Source organism: Urocitellus parryii, chromosome 7, assembly GCF_045843805.1.
Source record: "Urocitellus parryii isolate mUroPar1 chromosome 7, mUroPar1.hap1, whole genome shotgun sequence".
Lineage (NCBI taxonomy): Eukaryota > Metazoa > Chordata > Mammalia > Rodentia > Sciuridae > Urocitellus > Urocitellus parryii.
In genome coordinates this window covers 172,766,595-172,782,879 of record NC_135537.1, presented here as the reverse complement: position 1 = coordinate 172,782,879, position 16,285 = coordinate 172,766,595, and positions in this window count along the sequence as shown.

Sequence of the window (16,285 nt, the reverse complement as noted above, 5' to 3'; positions counted from 1 at the left end):
AGCCTCCAGCCTGAACCTCATTATGGTGCTCCTCCGCCTTGAAGGCTAGAACTTCCTTGGACTCTCCCAAGAAGAAGTGAGTCATGGTAGTGGTAGCCAAGATCACTTCCTCCCGTGGCCGCCCTTCCAGGGATTAGGGAAAGCCCAGCACAAATGTCCCACCCCGCGCAGGACTCCTCCAGCAGACTCCCTGCTGTCCACGAGGCTCTCAGCCCCATCACGAGGCTCCTTCTTGCTCTCCTTATTCTATTCCAGCATCTGCTGGCCAGAGAACTCCTTGGGGAATAGTAAGGAGCTACAGGAGTGGATGCATAGTATATGATTCAGTTAAATAAGCGTTAAATCATTTAATTTCAAAATGAAGAGGTGGGAGGTGAGCCATTTCCTCGACCAACAAATAAAACTATTGAATACAGGTCATCTCCCTCAACTCGTGTCCTTCAGGTAACGTGCTCGGTCCTCCCTGGTTGTTGTTGCTTTGTTCTTTGTGGTTTTTGATTTGTTCTATTTCGTTTCAGTCTCAGTTGACCCAAAAATAAAACTATATTCCATCAACGTTTCTTCCAAACTATCGTTCATTTCTACTCTCTTACTGTTCAGGTTCGATCATGAGGTGTCTCCCCAAAGCTCCTGCGTTCATGCAGGAATATTCAGAGGTGAAACGATGACACCTCTGCATATGTGTGACCTAATCAATCCATTCCCTGTTCCAATGGGCGACCTGTCCGCTTGGGGGAGAGGGAGGAGCATGCCCAGGAAGGTGCAGCCCCTCCCCTCCCTCTCCCTGCTTCCTGCTCACCAGGAGTGGAGATTTCCTCGCCATGTCCTTCCACCCTACTGTTCTGCCTCACCTTGGGCCCAGAGCAATGGAGTCAGCCAGCCATGCACTGGACCTCAGAGACCCTGAGCCAAAAATGAACTTTTTCTCCTCTAAGTTGCTCTGGTCAGTATTTTGGTAACAGCAATGGAAACATGATACACTTTCTTCTCGAATTTTATCTTGCAGTCAAATATTCCCTAGGGAAGACAAATAAGTTTGAATAAATGACGTCACAAACCCAGGAGTCATTCAAACCCCTTTGGGTGGGTCATCACTACCCTACAGACCCAGCCACGTTGTGGTATTGAGAACACGTGGCTCCACACAACTCCATAGGATTCAAGCTCCCTGGGGTAAGATGGACCTAAAATACAGGTCCTAAACCTGTGCCCAGAATAAGTGTCCATCTGAAGTCAGCACGAGGCTTGTTAAATACAGAGTCCAGAAGGAGTGTCAATGGGATTCTTGTCTCTGAGATTCCAACCATGTATTTCACAAAGACAGAGGTTCCTGTTCTCTTTCTCCCTCTCGTGTCAATCATCATTTAGCTCAAATTACTCTCCCAAGAAAAGCACATATAACTGCAAATCTGTTGCCATTTCCTTCTTACCAGAAAGTCACAGAACAAGAAAAAAATCTGGTACACTCTGGAGACTCTGATGTTCTCTTCCAGGACTCAGCAAAATCCCACCCCTAGACTCCACCTGGCCTCCCACCTGTTTTTACAAATAAAGATTTATTGGAGCACGGCCATGTCCACGGATTTACATACCGTCTCTGGCTGCTTTTGTACACAATGACAGAGATGAGTCAGTGCCACAGAAACAAGCCAGCCTACGAGGCCGAAAATATTTACTATCCTTGGCCCTGGTCAGAAAAGATCTTCCAACCTCTGTTCTGGTTATTAAAAAAAAAAAAATCTGTGTGTGCGCTTACATTTCAGGTGTGTATCCATTTCACTGACATTTTAACACGTCCACATCACTATTGATCAGTGTCCATCTGAAGTCAGACGATGCTTGTTAAAGATCGTAGCACACGCTCGCCTTTTCCTTGGGTGAACAAGGGATTATTGTTTTTTGTAATTCGTCTCATTTTTAAAACATTACCTTCTACCCAGATGACACAGACGCTTGAATCCAACCCTTGATGTGCAGCCGCGTTATAAGCTCAGACATCAAGCTTCAGAACAAAAATGAGTCCCCCAAAGAGACAGAAATTGAACCCCTACAGCCTTAAGAGAAATGAGAGAATTGTGTCCTGACGCCCATGTTTTCTGTCCTTTCCTCCTCTCTAAATAAAAGAAGATGACAGCCTTCTGAAACGCCTTCCATCCTCCCATCGTTTGACGTCACAGATCTTCCTATTTTTAATAGAGCAACATCTTCTAAGAATTCCCCAGTGAATCACAGCAGGGGGAGGAGGCCGCGCTGTCAGAGAGGGAAGCTGGGCGTCCACCGCCCCGGTGCGCCAGGGCAGCGGGCAGGTTGACGAGAGGCCAAAGCAAGTGCCCAGGGATGAAACGCAAGACCCGAGATTCACAGGGGAAAGCAGGCGAGAGGCCAGGGACTGCTCCAAGAGGAGTCCAGTGGTGACAGGCTGGCAGACAGCACCTCTGTCCCTCAAGGTGCTTCGCCAGGCAGGGCCTCCCCACCTCATGGTGTTCTCTGCAGCGGCGGCCACCTGGACATCTCACGTATCCTCCCCTCTGGGCCCTCAGTTCCACGCCTGTCCCCCCCCCCCCACTCTTTTGGGCTGCAGAAGCTGTGACAGCATCAGCATGGGCCTGTCCGGATGGCCAGCATCCCGGGAGCAACTGTCCCGGTTGCCTTCCACAGAGCACATGACCTTGCCCTAGTTCCCAGTGTGCGGGAAGGAGAGCCAGTGCCCTTCAAGACCATAGGCACCCACACCCCCCAGAGCAGCCTGCTCTCGGGTTCCCTTAACCAGGCGGTTTCAGGGAACCGAACAGGGGGATTCGGGGACATGTGTTTTACCGTCCCCCTTTTCTTTAAGGACAATCCACAGGGAGAGTCCAAACTCAATCTGATGCCCTAGCCGGTGAGTGAGGGCAGAAGGTGGATTTCTGGTGACCAGCTGCCCTGGGCCAGCTCTCGGCAGGGAGCTCTTTAATTTTCCATAGAGCGTAAGTGAGCACAGGTCTCTTTCCAGAGGACATCCCCCTCGGTCTGAGCCGCCTTCTCGGACTCCTTCCTTCTCTAAGTGGATGAAATCACTCGAGTTCTGTGAACCCCGAATCCAGCCGTATCTTCAAGATGATGAGTTTGGCACTTGACAAAATGGTCTCTCATTCTTCGTATGCCAAATACTTTTCCCTTTCCTCTTACTTCAAAGTAGTGTGAAGATTTTTTGCATGAAAAGCATTAAAAATATACTTGCCATGAAGAGAGGAGAAAAAGAAAACAGAATCTCCGTGAGTCCTAAAATCCAAAGCCACCGCTGTCAGATGTTGCTGTGTGTGTATCTGTACCCACAGGGGGTTGGTGGTACTCACCCCCCATCCCACCCTCCCAAAGATGTGCCCACCCAGAATCAGGAAGTATGACTTTAATTTGGAAAAAAAAGGATTTGCACAGACAAAGGTAGTTAAATGAAGGACCCCCGTCAGTCGGTTTCCATTGCTGGGAAACACGTGAGAGAGTCAACCTAGGAGGAGAAGGTAGATCTCCTGGGGTCATGATTTCAGAGGTTCAGCCACAGTCGCTGGGTCCCCTCACGGGGGCCTGCAGTGAGGCACAACGTCATGAAGGGGGCGCTGTGGCAGAGCAAAACTGCTCCCTCAGGGAAACCCAGAAGCAGAGGGAGGAAGGAAGGGGCCAGCAACGTAACATACCCTTGAGGACATGCCCCCAGCAACCCACCTCTGCCAAGGAGGCCCCACCTCCCACAGTTCCCACACCTCCCCGATAGCACCACCGAGGGGACAGAGCCTTTGGGGCCAAGCCAACAGGTCTCAAATGAGATGATTCTGGATTATCCGTTAGGCCCTAAATCCAGTGATGCCTGTCCTTACCAGAAGAGGGAAAACCTTCAGACAAAAGAGAAGGCCACCCAAAGAGAGAAGCAGAGTGATTGGGTGATTCTGCCACATATGAGAATGTCCGGAGCCTTCAAAGGCTGGAAGAAGCCAGGAAGGTCCTCCCCCAGAGCCTCCAAAGGGAACTTGGCGCTCAACTCAGATGTCCAGTGTCACGAGAGAATCGATCTCTGTTCTTTGTGGCTAGTTGGTAGCATTTTGTTACAATAGCCCTAGGAAACTAATATAATACACTTGTTCATTAAAAGATACTGAACAATTATGAGCAAGATATTAGACCAAGGAGCTGGGGAATGAGATGCCAAACTCTTCACAGATGTATAAATATGTTTTTAATGGGCCACCACAATCGTTATCGTTAACATTTTCCCATCTAATAATATAAACATACTTCATGATAATAAATAAATACAGCTTTGTCTTACGGATAAACCACTAATTTTCTCCAGCAGTTCCCAGTTTTCCAAACCTTGAGTTTGTTTCAATTTCTCTTGCTACACAGCAACCACCATTCTTTTTTTTTTTTTTTTTTTTTTTTTAGAGAGAGAGAGGAGAGAGAGGGAAAGAGAGAGAATCTTTTTTTTTCTTTTGTAGATGGACACAATACAATGCCTTTATTTTATTTTTTTTAATGTGGTGCTGAGAATTGAGAATTGCTAGTTGAGCGCTCAACCACTGAGCCACAATCCCAGCCCCCACCATTTTTTATCTAAATGATTATGTACACCTTTAACCATTTTCTTAGTTTTTTGGAAATGAAATTCAGTGGTCAAAGTGTGTTCCATTTATCTGCCCAGCTCTTAATCTCCCAGTTCCAAGTCCGCCCTTCTTTACCCTGTCTGGTTAAACCAGAGCCGGACCCTGGAGCCTTTCTCCTTGACTATTGGCACAGTGACAGGCTTTGTCACTAGAGGGCACCAGAGGGCAGGAAGACCTGACACCTCCCCTACCCCCACCCCACCCCCTCCCCAATCCTCCATTTTATGGGAGCCCAGCCCCAACCACATTCTTGAGCCACACTCCCTCACACTTCCACCCTGGGCCTGTGTCCACTGTGGCCAGGTCATGGCCACAGGTCTTTCTCCCCGTCCCACCTACACATGAACATGGCCTGCCGTGGTAGACTCATTCTCTACAAAAGGTCTAAATTTAAGCCTTGGGTTCCGGTGGGTGCAGCTTCCCAGAACTCAGTTCCTTCACGGTCCACTCTTCCTCAGCCTGGATTTCTATTTCTGTTGCTGTTCTTGCAGTTGCTACTTCTTCTAGACTCCTTAGAGATCCTTTATCACTTTCACTAGTTAACCATTTATTAAATTTTTCCTTCTCGAATAATTGATGGGCGTTCAGCCCCCTAACTGAGCCCCGACTGATATAAAATCCTATACCCATTTACATGACCAAATTAACTTCCGGAACTGTTGCTCCAATTTATAAGTTCTTCCCCAAGTCCTAATCAATTCTGGATAGTTTCATTCTTCTTGTTTGTTTGTTTTGTTTTGTTTGTTTGTTTTTACAGTGGAAAGAAAAGGAAAAAAAAATGTCCCTCATCAATTGCCTTAATTTGCATTTCTCTGATTTATTGGTAGGGAAGACAAACAACAAAAGCAACTGGAGTCTATATTGCATTGAAAGAAGTCACATCAAATCAACAATGGTTACTTTTAGGAAAGACAATAGCATAGAGGAGAGAAAGCAGGAACTGGCAACGACTCTAAATCCTGTACAGTGTCCAAATGTCTTAACAAGGGGAAAGTACTCATGGGTCTTTTGTGTATAAATAAAAATAAATACATCCTGAAAATAAGCCACCGCTGGGCTCCCTGCAGCTCCCTGCAGATCTCGACCCCCGTCAGATCTGCTGCCTTCTGCTGTGGTTGGAACCAGGTGGTCCCCACGTCAACTCAGGCTGTGGCTTAATTGCCCAGTGTCCCTGTGTTGAGGTGGCAGGGCTTTGGGAGGCCTTGGGGGTCATGAGGGATCCTCTCTCAGGAGATTAATGTTTTTCTAGAGAGTCTGGGTTGGTCTTCTCTAGACTGGAGGCAGGTTTGGCAGAACTGAATTAGAGCAAGAGGAGGTGGTCAAGAAATGAGTTCAGCTTCCTCGGCTCACTCTCTCGCTTCCACTCACGCCACGATCTCTCCCCACACCAGCTCCTTCCTCCTTCCTACTCCACCACGTATGGAGGAGAAGGTGGCCCTCCCCAGCAGAGGACCAATTACGGCCTCAGATCACGGATAGAATGTGAACGGAGATAAGCATCTTTTCCCCAGGGCTCACAGGGACTCAGGTAAATGGAGTAAACTTTGGCAAGAGCTGATCCAGTCACCAGAGACTTCGGGGGCCGCCGGTGACTTGTCCCTCTAGAACCCCAAAGGGAAGTGCAGGCTCAGCATGTGCACCTGTTGTGGTGGCTATGCTCCCTGTATTTTCTGGGATAAGAGAGCCATGGTTTCTAACACCCTGCCTCACTGTAAGACCACATGGAAAGTCAGGAAGTGGACCCTAAATCCAGATGGTTGTTCACCATGTGTCATCTAGGGAGGAACACAGGGAGCGCAAGCGCATAGAGGTTCTCCGCCCTTCCTGGCTACCAGGTGGACGCAGAGGAAGTAAAAGGTAGGATGTGGCCTAATTCTTGAGAAGAGCCTGGCTCGTCAGCACAGGCTTGGCTGCAGGCACTGTACGTAGAGGACTGATCACCTCTCACCTTTCAACCTTACGTCCAAAATAAAGAAACAAGAATAGCACTAAGAGAGTTAAGATGATCAGTTAAAAATTTTTTTTAATTTTAAAAAATGAGAATTAAGATGATGTTATGGCACTCATACCAACTGTAATTGTTAATTTTATGATTCTCCATGAGAAAGAATCAAATTAATTTAATGCAACCAATTAGCCAGGTGTGGTGACACATGCCTGTAATCCCAGCTACTCTGGAGGCTGAGGCAGGAAGATCTGAAGTTTGAGGCCAGCCTCAGCAACTTAGTGAAACCCTGTCTCAAAATAATTTGGGGGGAGAGTGAGGAGGAGGTACTGGGGATTGAACTCAGGGACACTTGACCACAGAGCCACATTCCCAGCCCTATTTTGTATTTTATTTAGAGACAGGGTCTCCCTGAGTTGCCTTGTGCCTTGCTTTTGCTGAGGCTGGCTTTGAACTCCCGATTCCACTGCGCCTGGCTGGAAATAAATTTGTAAAGTGTGGGGTGTTAGCTCAGTAGTGGAGAGCCCCATAGGTTCAAATGCCTAGTCCCTCAATAAAAACAAACAAAGTAAGTTTAACTTGATGAATATTGCATTATCATACAGTACATACTTGACGTTCTTCCAGGCAGGTTACAGAACTCTGTTGGGCTGAACTGTGTAGGGAGTGAGGAACATGGCAACTGGTCGGCACAGAGAGATAGATGGTCCCCCAAGGTGGAAGGATTGGAGGGGCTGTGAAATAAGGCAACAAGCATGGTGGGTGGTGTTTGTGGGAGTCTGGACCAGGGGGTGGAAGGAGAAAAGGAGACCACAGGTGCAGGCTTTGTGACAAGCAGGACCCATGGATCTTTAGGGAGCAGGAGGACTGCTGGCTGCAGACCTGGACAATGTGATTCTCGCCTCTCCGTCAAAAGTCAGCGAATGGAGACCTGCGCTCATGCCAAGGCTTTCTGGAGTCGGGTCTGTTTATTTTAGCTGCATTGATGTTCTGAGACTGAACTTTGAGCCACATCAAAGGTATTTATTTGTGTTACGTTTGTTGGATGTTTGCCTCACGCACTTGCTGTGAAATCACATCATGGATTAGGAGTTGCTGAGCCACAGCTAAAGGACTTTAGGATGATTTTCTAGAAACCCAGAAACGTCCCCACTTCGCACCGTCTCAGAATAGCTGAGCTGTCAAGGTAGCAAAAGCCGAAACAGGAACACAATGTCGTTGCCCAGCCTGGCAGCCAGCGCTCTCGTGGCACAGACACGGGCACGGGCACTGCTCAGAGCCTCGGAACCCTGCGGATCTCTTCCCCTTCTGAAATATAAATACAGTTCATTGTTCTTACTCATATTCTTTGTCCTTTATCATATTCTTGTCCTCTCAAAAGGAATAGCCAGGGCTCGGTGGCACACGCCTGAAATCCCAGCAGCTCGGGAGGCTGAAGAAGCAGGAGGATTGCAGTTCAAAGCCAGTCTCAACAACTTAGCAAGACCCTCTTGTCTCAAAATAAAAAATAAAAATTTATAAAAGGGCTGGAAGGGGGGCTGGGATTGTGGCTCAGCGGTAGAGCTAGCACCGGCGGGACCCGGGTTCGATCCTCAGCACCACATAAAAATAAAAAGGCATTGTGTTGTGTCCAATCTACACCTTAAAAAAAAAAAAAAACAGATAAATTTTTAAAAAATAAAAGGGCTGGAGGTGTGGCTCAGTTGTTAAGCACCCCTGGGTTCAATCCTTTTTTAAAATTTTAACTTATTAACAGAAACATAGAAATTAAATAATTTTAAAAATCAAATCATAAAAAATAAATCATAATTAATTCTTATTAAATTAACTAAATACTAAAATAATTGATTAAACAATAAAAAATAGAGCATTTTTTTGATCCTAGACTGGAAGTTGAATCCAGGCCCTCACACATACCAAACAAGCACTCTGCCATTGAGTTACATCCACAGTCTCTTACTTTTTTAATCTGTATTTTTAAAATAGGGTCTCACTAAGCTGCCCAAGCTGGACCCAAACTTGCAATCCTCCTGCCTCAGCCTCCTGAGTAGTTGCGATTTTTGGCATGTACCATCAGGCTCAGATAGAATGAGTTTACTGCCGGTTGACCCTTATTAACCTGTTTCATCTTAACATCAAGACCCCTACCCCATCTCAACTGTCTCTTTAAGATAATAAAATATGAAAAATGTTTGAGAAGATAAAGGCGTTTAACCTGATTTAAATATTATACAATGTATACATGTATCAAGACATCACATGGAATCCCATAAACATGCACAATTCTTATATTTCTATGTTTCTATTAATAATTTCAATTTTAAACAAGAAACTAAAATAGCCCAGAATATGATACCATGAGGTCAAATTTTTAAGGAAATGTCGTAAGTATACAATATAATAGAACATGCCCAACATCTGTAGATCACCACCCAACTTGGTCACATTTTAACATCACGTGATATATTCTTCAAATCTGTTAACCTCTAGAACTGTGAGAAATTTCCCAGCCAATGATATATTTGTTATAGCAGCCCAAATGGACTGAGACGATTCATCATTCTCATGCATATGTTCACAATTTTACTACATACTCATCTACTAATACCAAGAATCATTTTGCCAGCTTTGATGCTGATCTACATGGGATCGCACTGCTATGCATGCACATAGACATACACACATCACAAATAAGTCTTTATATCCTCATAAAGCTTGAGGATGTATCCGTGTCAAAAACCAGGGTTATACTTCTTTCATTTTAACTTCTGCATCCAATTATGTGACCATACCACACTTTACTATTTGGTGGATGAACATCTACTTTCTTTCTGCAATTCTTTGCTAGTCTTAGCCAGACTGAGGGAAAAAATTCTTTTGGATGGAAGTATGCATCTTTTGTTTTTTATTTCATTTTGTTTTTAACAAAAGTTAAATTCAATAGTTAATTGAATATTAATAATGAGGTCAATAAAGTTGATCTCTTTTTTTAATGTACAGGTCTATCGGTTATAACACCTGCATAGACTCTTGTGACCACCACCATAAGGATATACAACAGTTCTCTCACCCCAAAACTCCCATAATGTTGCTCCTTTGTGGTCACGCCTTGGTCACTGTCCTCACTGCCAGGCAACCAGAGTCCCATGTCTAGGATATCACATAAAGGTAACCATAAACTATGTAACCTTCTGAAACTTCTTTCTGTCACAGCATAAGGCCTTTCAGAAGTATCCATACTGCTGTGTCTATCAATATTCTGTTCCTTGCCATTGCCAAGTCATACTCCATGTTATGATGTGTGACAGTTTATCTATGTGTCCATGAAAAGACATTATTTCTTATTTTGTCAACTATTAATAAATCTTCTATACATGTATGAATTCTTGGTTCACTTGAGTAAATACCTACTAATGGGCCACCAGGTCGTGTAGCAAGAATATATTTGGCTTCTAGTCTAATTCTAGTATGAACAGAGAGCATAATTTGTATGACAATGATTCTTATACCCTTCTTTAATGCTTGCTTTACACCCCCAGTTAACAGTCTACACTGGTAAATGTCGTGTACACTTGGAAATAAAAGGTGCATTATAATGCTTTGAGTGGAGTGTCCTGTAAATGTTATGAGCTGCAGTTGCCCAATAGTGTCCCTCAGTTCTCCTATGCCACTGCTGACTCTCTGTCCATTTGCTCTGTTAATTGCTAAGAAAACAACCTCGATGTCTTCAGCTGTTACATGTTGGGATTTGTCCATCTGTACTTTCAGTTTCATGAGCCTTACTTTGTGAACTCTGAAGTTCTGTTGTTAAAGACAGACACACTTAGGGTTAGTATGTCCTGTTGGCAAATCGACCGTGTTTTGTCCCTGGTCTATTCCTTGTTCTAAAAATCTCTTTTTTCTGATTTTAATATACTCATCCTGTGTTTGTTTTGCTCAGTGTTTGCTTAGCATATCTATCCTTTTACTTTTAAGTGACCTATAGAAATATGCAAATATGTTATATTAATATTACAATTTTATATAATTACAAATTACCATATACAATCCATATCAGTTTCTTGTAGGCTGCATACTTTTTAATTGATTCATTTTGACAATCTTTCTCTTTTTTATTAGATCTTTATAGTTATACATATAAACTCAAGCATACATGGAATTCAATTTCAGTTGACCATCTCTGATAATCTCTTTCAATGGGTTTGTTTAGACCATTTACACTTAATGTAATTATTGGTTGCATGTAGATCTACGGATTTATAATTTATTTTGTTGGTTCCCTATTTTTTGGTGTTCCACATCAATATATTTATTGTTTTTATTATGTCTTTGTTTGTTTTTAGTGGTTGCTCTGGGGGATCACAATATACAAACTTCATGTTTCTTAGTCTACTTAGCACTAATGTTTTTACCACATCAGGTGGAATTTAAAACCCTTACCAACATATAGGTCCCTTTACTTTCCACCCTTTATGTTGCAGCGATCATATGTATGTAGGTACATACACACACACACATGCACACGCACACACAGAAACATACATATGTAGGTAGAAACTCCATGAGACAATGCTATAATTTTCGCTTTCAATAATCATATATATTTTAAAGAACTTAGGAAGAGAAAAATAATCTGTTATATTTACCTAGATATCTACCAACAGATATTTGATTGCTCCTCCCTCATTCCTGAGATCCCAGATTTCCCTCTGGTGGGTGGCATATGCCTTCCACCGGGAAACTTCTGTAACATTCTTTTAACATTTCACTAGTGATAAATTCTCTTCATTTTCTTTCATCTAAAAAAAAAATGTCCTTATTTCATCTTCATTCCTAAAAGAAATAGATGCTGAAAGGGAACTTTGAAACTGTCTAACTCAAAGAGCTAATTTGCACATAAGGAAAGTGGGGCCCAGAGACATTAAACAATCTGTCCCGTGTCATCATGGTAATGAATGGTTGAGCCAGGACCACAGTCTAAGCTCCCTCACTCCCAGTCCTGTGCTCTTCCTCTTTCTAATCAATGTCCTGCTTTGCTACCTCAATTATTTGGTTTATACGGGGAATAAAAGAGCCTTGTGCAAAAAGAGCTTGATTATTACATGCTTATAAAGGGAAAGTAAAATTATCACTTTTTAGAACTAAAAGGAACCTTAGAGATTATTGACTTTGGCTTTTCATGTTTCAGAAGAGAAAAATGAGGCCCAGAGGAGTTACTTCAGTCTTCCAAAGGAAACTTATTAAAAAGTACAGCTACAAGTTTTTGTAACAAGATACCCACCATCCCTAAAGAATAGGCAATAGAGGTATTTGTTCACTTGTGGTCTGCAGTAGTGCTAGGTTGTGCTGTGCCCAACACACACTCGCACTCTAGCCCCCTTATAACGTTAGGATTACAAGTTGGGTGACTAGCATAAACAGAGTATCCTAGACAGACAATTTGGCAGCAGATGTATGACTCTGTTCTCATTAGCACTGTCTTTTCAACCAGGGATTCCTGAAATTCAGTGTGTATCAGATGCTTTATAAGGTGATAAAAATCAGTTTATTGACCTAGGTGCATACCTGTAATCCCAGCAACTTAGGAGGCCAAGGAAGGAACATCACAAGTTTGAGGCCAGACTCAGCAACTTAGTGAGACCCTATCTTAAAATTTAAAAATACCAAAAGGGCTGGGGATGTAGCTCAGTGGTAGAGCATCCTGGTTCAGTCCCCAGCACCAAAAAAAAATAAAAAATAAAAATAAAAAGTCAGCCTATTAAAAATACACAATCTTGGCCCCACTTCCAAAGATTTAGATTCATTTGACCTAGGGTACAGCCCTGTAATTTGCATTTTATAAACAAACCAGGAAACTCTATCCAGTTATCTGCTTCAGATTCAGAAACATTGGGTCTATGTTGAGGCATTATATTTTGGTGATCACAGAAAATTCTGGACTTTCTCACTTAGAATAAGAAAATTGTACTTTCTAACTCAGAATAACGTGTTAGATCCAACGTCAGACCAGCCAGTCTTAGGTGTCTTAAGCTCACTCTCTTCTGGTCCTGCCATTCACAATAATTGAGTTGCCTCTCTCCTCTGGCTGCTTGCTAAGACAGCTAGCAGGTGCAGGTAACAATGTCCTCACACTCATCTGCACTGCAATAAAAACTCCAAGGGACACAGAAGTTTACATGTGGCTTTGCTATTTCTCGGTGAGTCTCTTACCTTCCACTCCTTTAACAGCTCCATTGAGATTCCGTTTGGTTTTCTAACCAAATATAACGGTTACTTATCTGGGGCCAGATTTTATAAATCCAAGTTCTTATTTTAAATAACTCTCTTTTCCAAACCACTCCCTGCCTCCCACAGAGGAATACACTTGCACAGACCTACAAACACCATTTCTTCTATGGGACTTTGTCAGTTCTCATCTGTGTACCCTGCTGTGTGTGAGAACCCGTGAAGATAGGAAAGGGAAGAGAAAGTCGTGCCCGTGGAGTTATAGTATGGTGCAGAAAATCAACCACGCAACAAAAAAACAGCTAGTCGTGTCTGAAGCAGCAAGTGAACATATGCAAGATAAAAAACAGAATCTAACCTTCACAGCCGGAGGAACTCTTGTGTTTAAATGTTGACTTTGATGTTTTCATGATTTAATTCCTAGAAGTAGAGGGCTTGGTATTTAGCGAGACTGAAAAGAAACACAAGTGCCCTTTGCTTTGCTCCTCTTAACACAGGCTGCATGCCCTGATCTGCTTCCTGCGCTGCCTCATTCTTTTTCTTAATTGGCTCATAGGTACAGACAAATCTTGTCTCTCTGATGATTGTAGAAGATGCTCAAAGGGAGGAAGTAACTGTGTCAAATATTTCTTCTGTGTCTCCTTCAGGGTCCAAAACAATGTCATTTTTTTTATAACCCAGAGTGACACCCCTACCATGTACTAGGCTCTGTATGAGATGCCAGTGTCAGAGATGGCCAGTATCCCTGCCCTGGCTCAGCAAGCATTTCTCAAACTTTTTCCAAATTAGATCTGTGCACACATCGATGGTAGCCCCCTTCCCCTGCACACAGGTGGTGGTACTCCATCAGAGACACCCACAGGTGTGCTGTATTAGCTAGCAAGGGCTGCTGAGACAAAACACCACACACACCGAGTGGCTCAAGCAACAGAAATGGACTGTCCCACAGTTCTAGAGGGTGTCAATCCAAGGTCAAGGTGTCAGCCATGTTCGTCTCAGGGCTGAAGGAGAGAAATCCATCCCATGCCTCTTTCCCAAATCATAGGAGCACTGCCCGATTTCTGTCTTCCTCTTCACCTGGTGCTTTCCCTGCGTCCTGTCTCTGGGTCCAAATCCCCTCCTCCACCTTTTAAGGGCACACTCTACTCCAGTATGACCTCGTGTTAACTAATTATATCTGCAATGACCCTATTTCCAAATAAGGTGACATTCTCTCAGATATTGGAAGTAAAAAATCTTAGCATACGAACTTGAGTGAGGTTATAATTTGATGCATAATTCATATAAATAACTAGATACGATGGCCAAAGCTATAAGGGAGCGTATGAGGAGCTATAGGGGCACGTGAGAGGTCATGGCACCAAGGACAACATCCGAGAAAATGAGTCAAGTGGCAAAATGCTGAGTGGACAATGGATGTTCTCCAAGTGGGGACAGAGGAAGGGACATTTGATTAAAGAAATGTCTGTGGGAGAATTCAGAAAATATTATGGGGTGAAGACTGGAAGAGGGGTGTCTAAAGAGAGGGGAGATGAGACTGGAAAGGAAGGTAGAAGCCAGACCACGAAGAGCCGTGCCACAGTGAGTGACCAGATCCAGAGGCATGAAAAGCTACAGGGGACTTTCAACAGGAAATATTCTGATTATTTCTGCATGCTTGAAAATGCCTGGTGAGAGTATGAGTGGGCACCAAGTGGGGTCATGCTGGAAGCCCATTTGCAAGTCTGAGCAAGAAACTATGGGGCTCTGGATACATTTAAGAGCAATAGAAATGGAAGAGGTGCCATGCATTTCCCGCAGGAAGTTTTAAAGAAATGATGAGTTCCAAACAAACAGCAGTTTAGAATAGTTTTCGTGTAGACTGAGAGAACATAGATGAAGTTGGTGAGGAAGCCAGGGGCCAAGACATAGAGGTGCACAAGAAGAGAACTCTGGGAGGGAGAAAGATCTGGAGCAAATCCTGGGGATAACGGCATCTGATGGGCCCATGCTACCTGAAGGATTTCCACTCACCTACCCCATCATCATTCACACACTTCTGCTTGTAGTGTTGCCCTTGATCCTCAAAGGGCACGAAATCTATGTTCAGATCATCTCTAAACAAGTTAGAAATATTATTCCCTAAATTGGGGCCAGATAAAAAGGCTTCAAAGGGAGCATGACATCATGGTTTGGGAAGAACAGAAATCATAAGGCTTGTGATGTTTTCAGGTCCAGTGTCTTTATCAGTGGAGAGAAATGCAAAGCAGTTCATCATCACAGATGTAGCACCACCATTCAGCACCTGAGTGCCTACTGTGCACCAGGCATGTGGCATTATTTATTATCACAGATATGGCACCACGGCTCAGCACTTGTTTTCTTCTTTTTTTTTTCTTTAAATTATTTTATTTTTGTGTCAGCTAAAAGGAAATTGACACAATGAAATCTCAAAAGACCTTAGTGACTTCTTTATCTACTGGTCATCATGCAGTTAGTCTCCCCAGAAGTTGCAGAGTTTCTCAGAAACTGAACACTAGTGAAAATTAAATTCTAGGTAAAAAAGGAGATGGGCATTGAGGCCATCCTGTTGTACTCCTCAAGATGGGTCTTTTCGGGTATCTTCCTTTTCCAGGATTTTCTATTTTTGTGGATGAACAATCTGCCCTATCCTATGGCCCTACAGGAGGTTACGAAGTAACCATTGCTGTAGCAAACGCATATCTCATTCTTACTTAGCAGGAGCCAGGGGCTGCTATGAACCATTTATATACTCTCAACTTTCTTAAACCTGATAACAATCCTAGGAGGTAGGTTCTATGATTATCTTCATTTCCAGATTAAGAAGATGCAGAGGACCACAGGAAGTATCCCACTGAACCATGAGGGAAAAGAAATCTAGTTCCTCAAATCATTGTAAGTCGCAAGTTTGTGACTCCAGCAAGGGAAGGGGAGGCAACTGCAAACAGAAAGAGAAGACTCCCTGAAGGTTCAGCAGGTTGGGGTCACCTCCTCAGTCCGATTTGCATTTTACTGTACTCCCTGTCATGAACGAGAGGAGCTAGGAGTTCAGGGCTCCTTCCCTCTTCTTCAAAAGGAAAATGGAGAAGCATAAATTACTTTACTGGACATCAAGAGAAAGCCTAACTGTGCCCTCCAGGGATTCATTTGGGTGGACCACTTTCACACCAAGCTAAACTCCCAAGTTCAGAGTGGGGTCATCGGGGACCCCGCCCTCATTCAGTGCAAGAGCCATTTCCTCTTTTTAAAGTACAAGCAGAGTTGAAGTCGAACTCCATCCAAACAGGAAATCACCAAGAGTCTAGGTAAAACTGGCGCCTCATATCTAAAGGTCAACTTGTTTTATTCGCCCACCGGGTATTTCCCGAGTGCCTACTATGTGCCAGACACTCGGCATGTCTTTGTTAGGAATCTAGTGTGTTCTCTGAGAAAGGATAAGAACACACACACACACACACACACACACACACACACACAC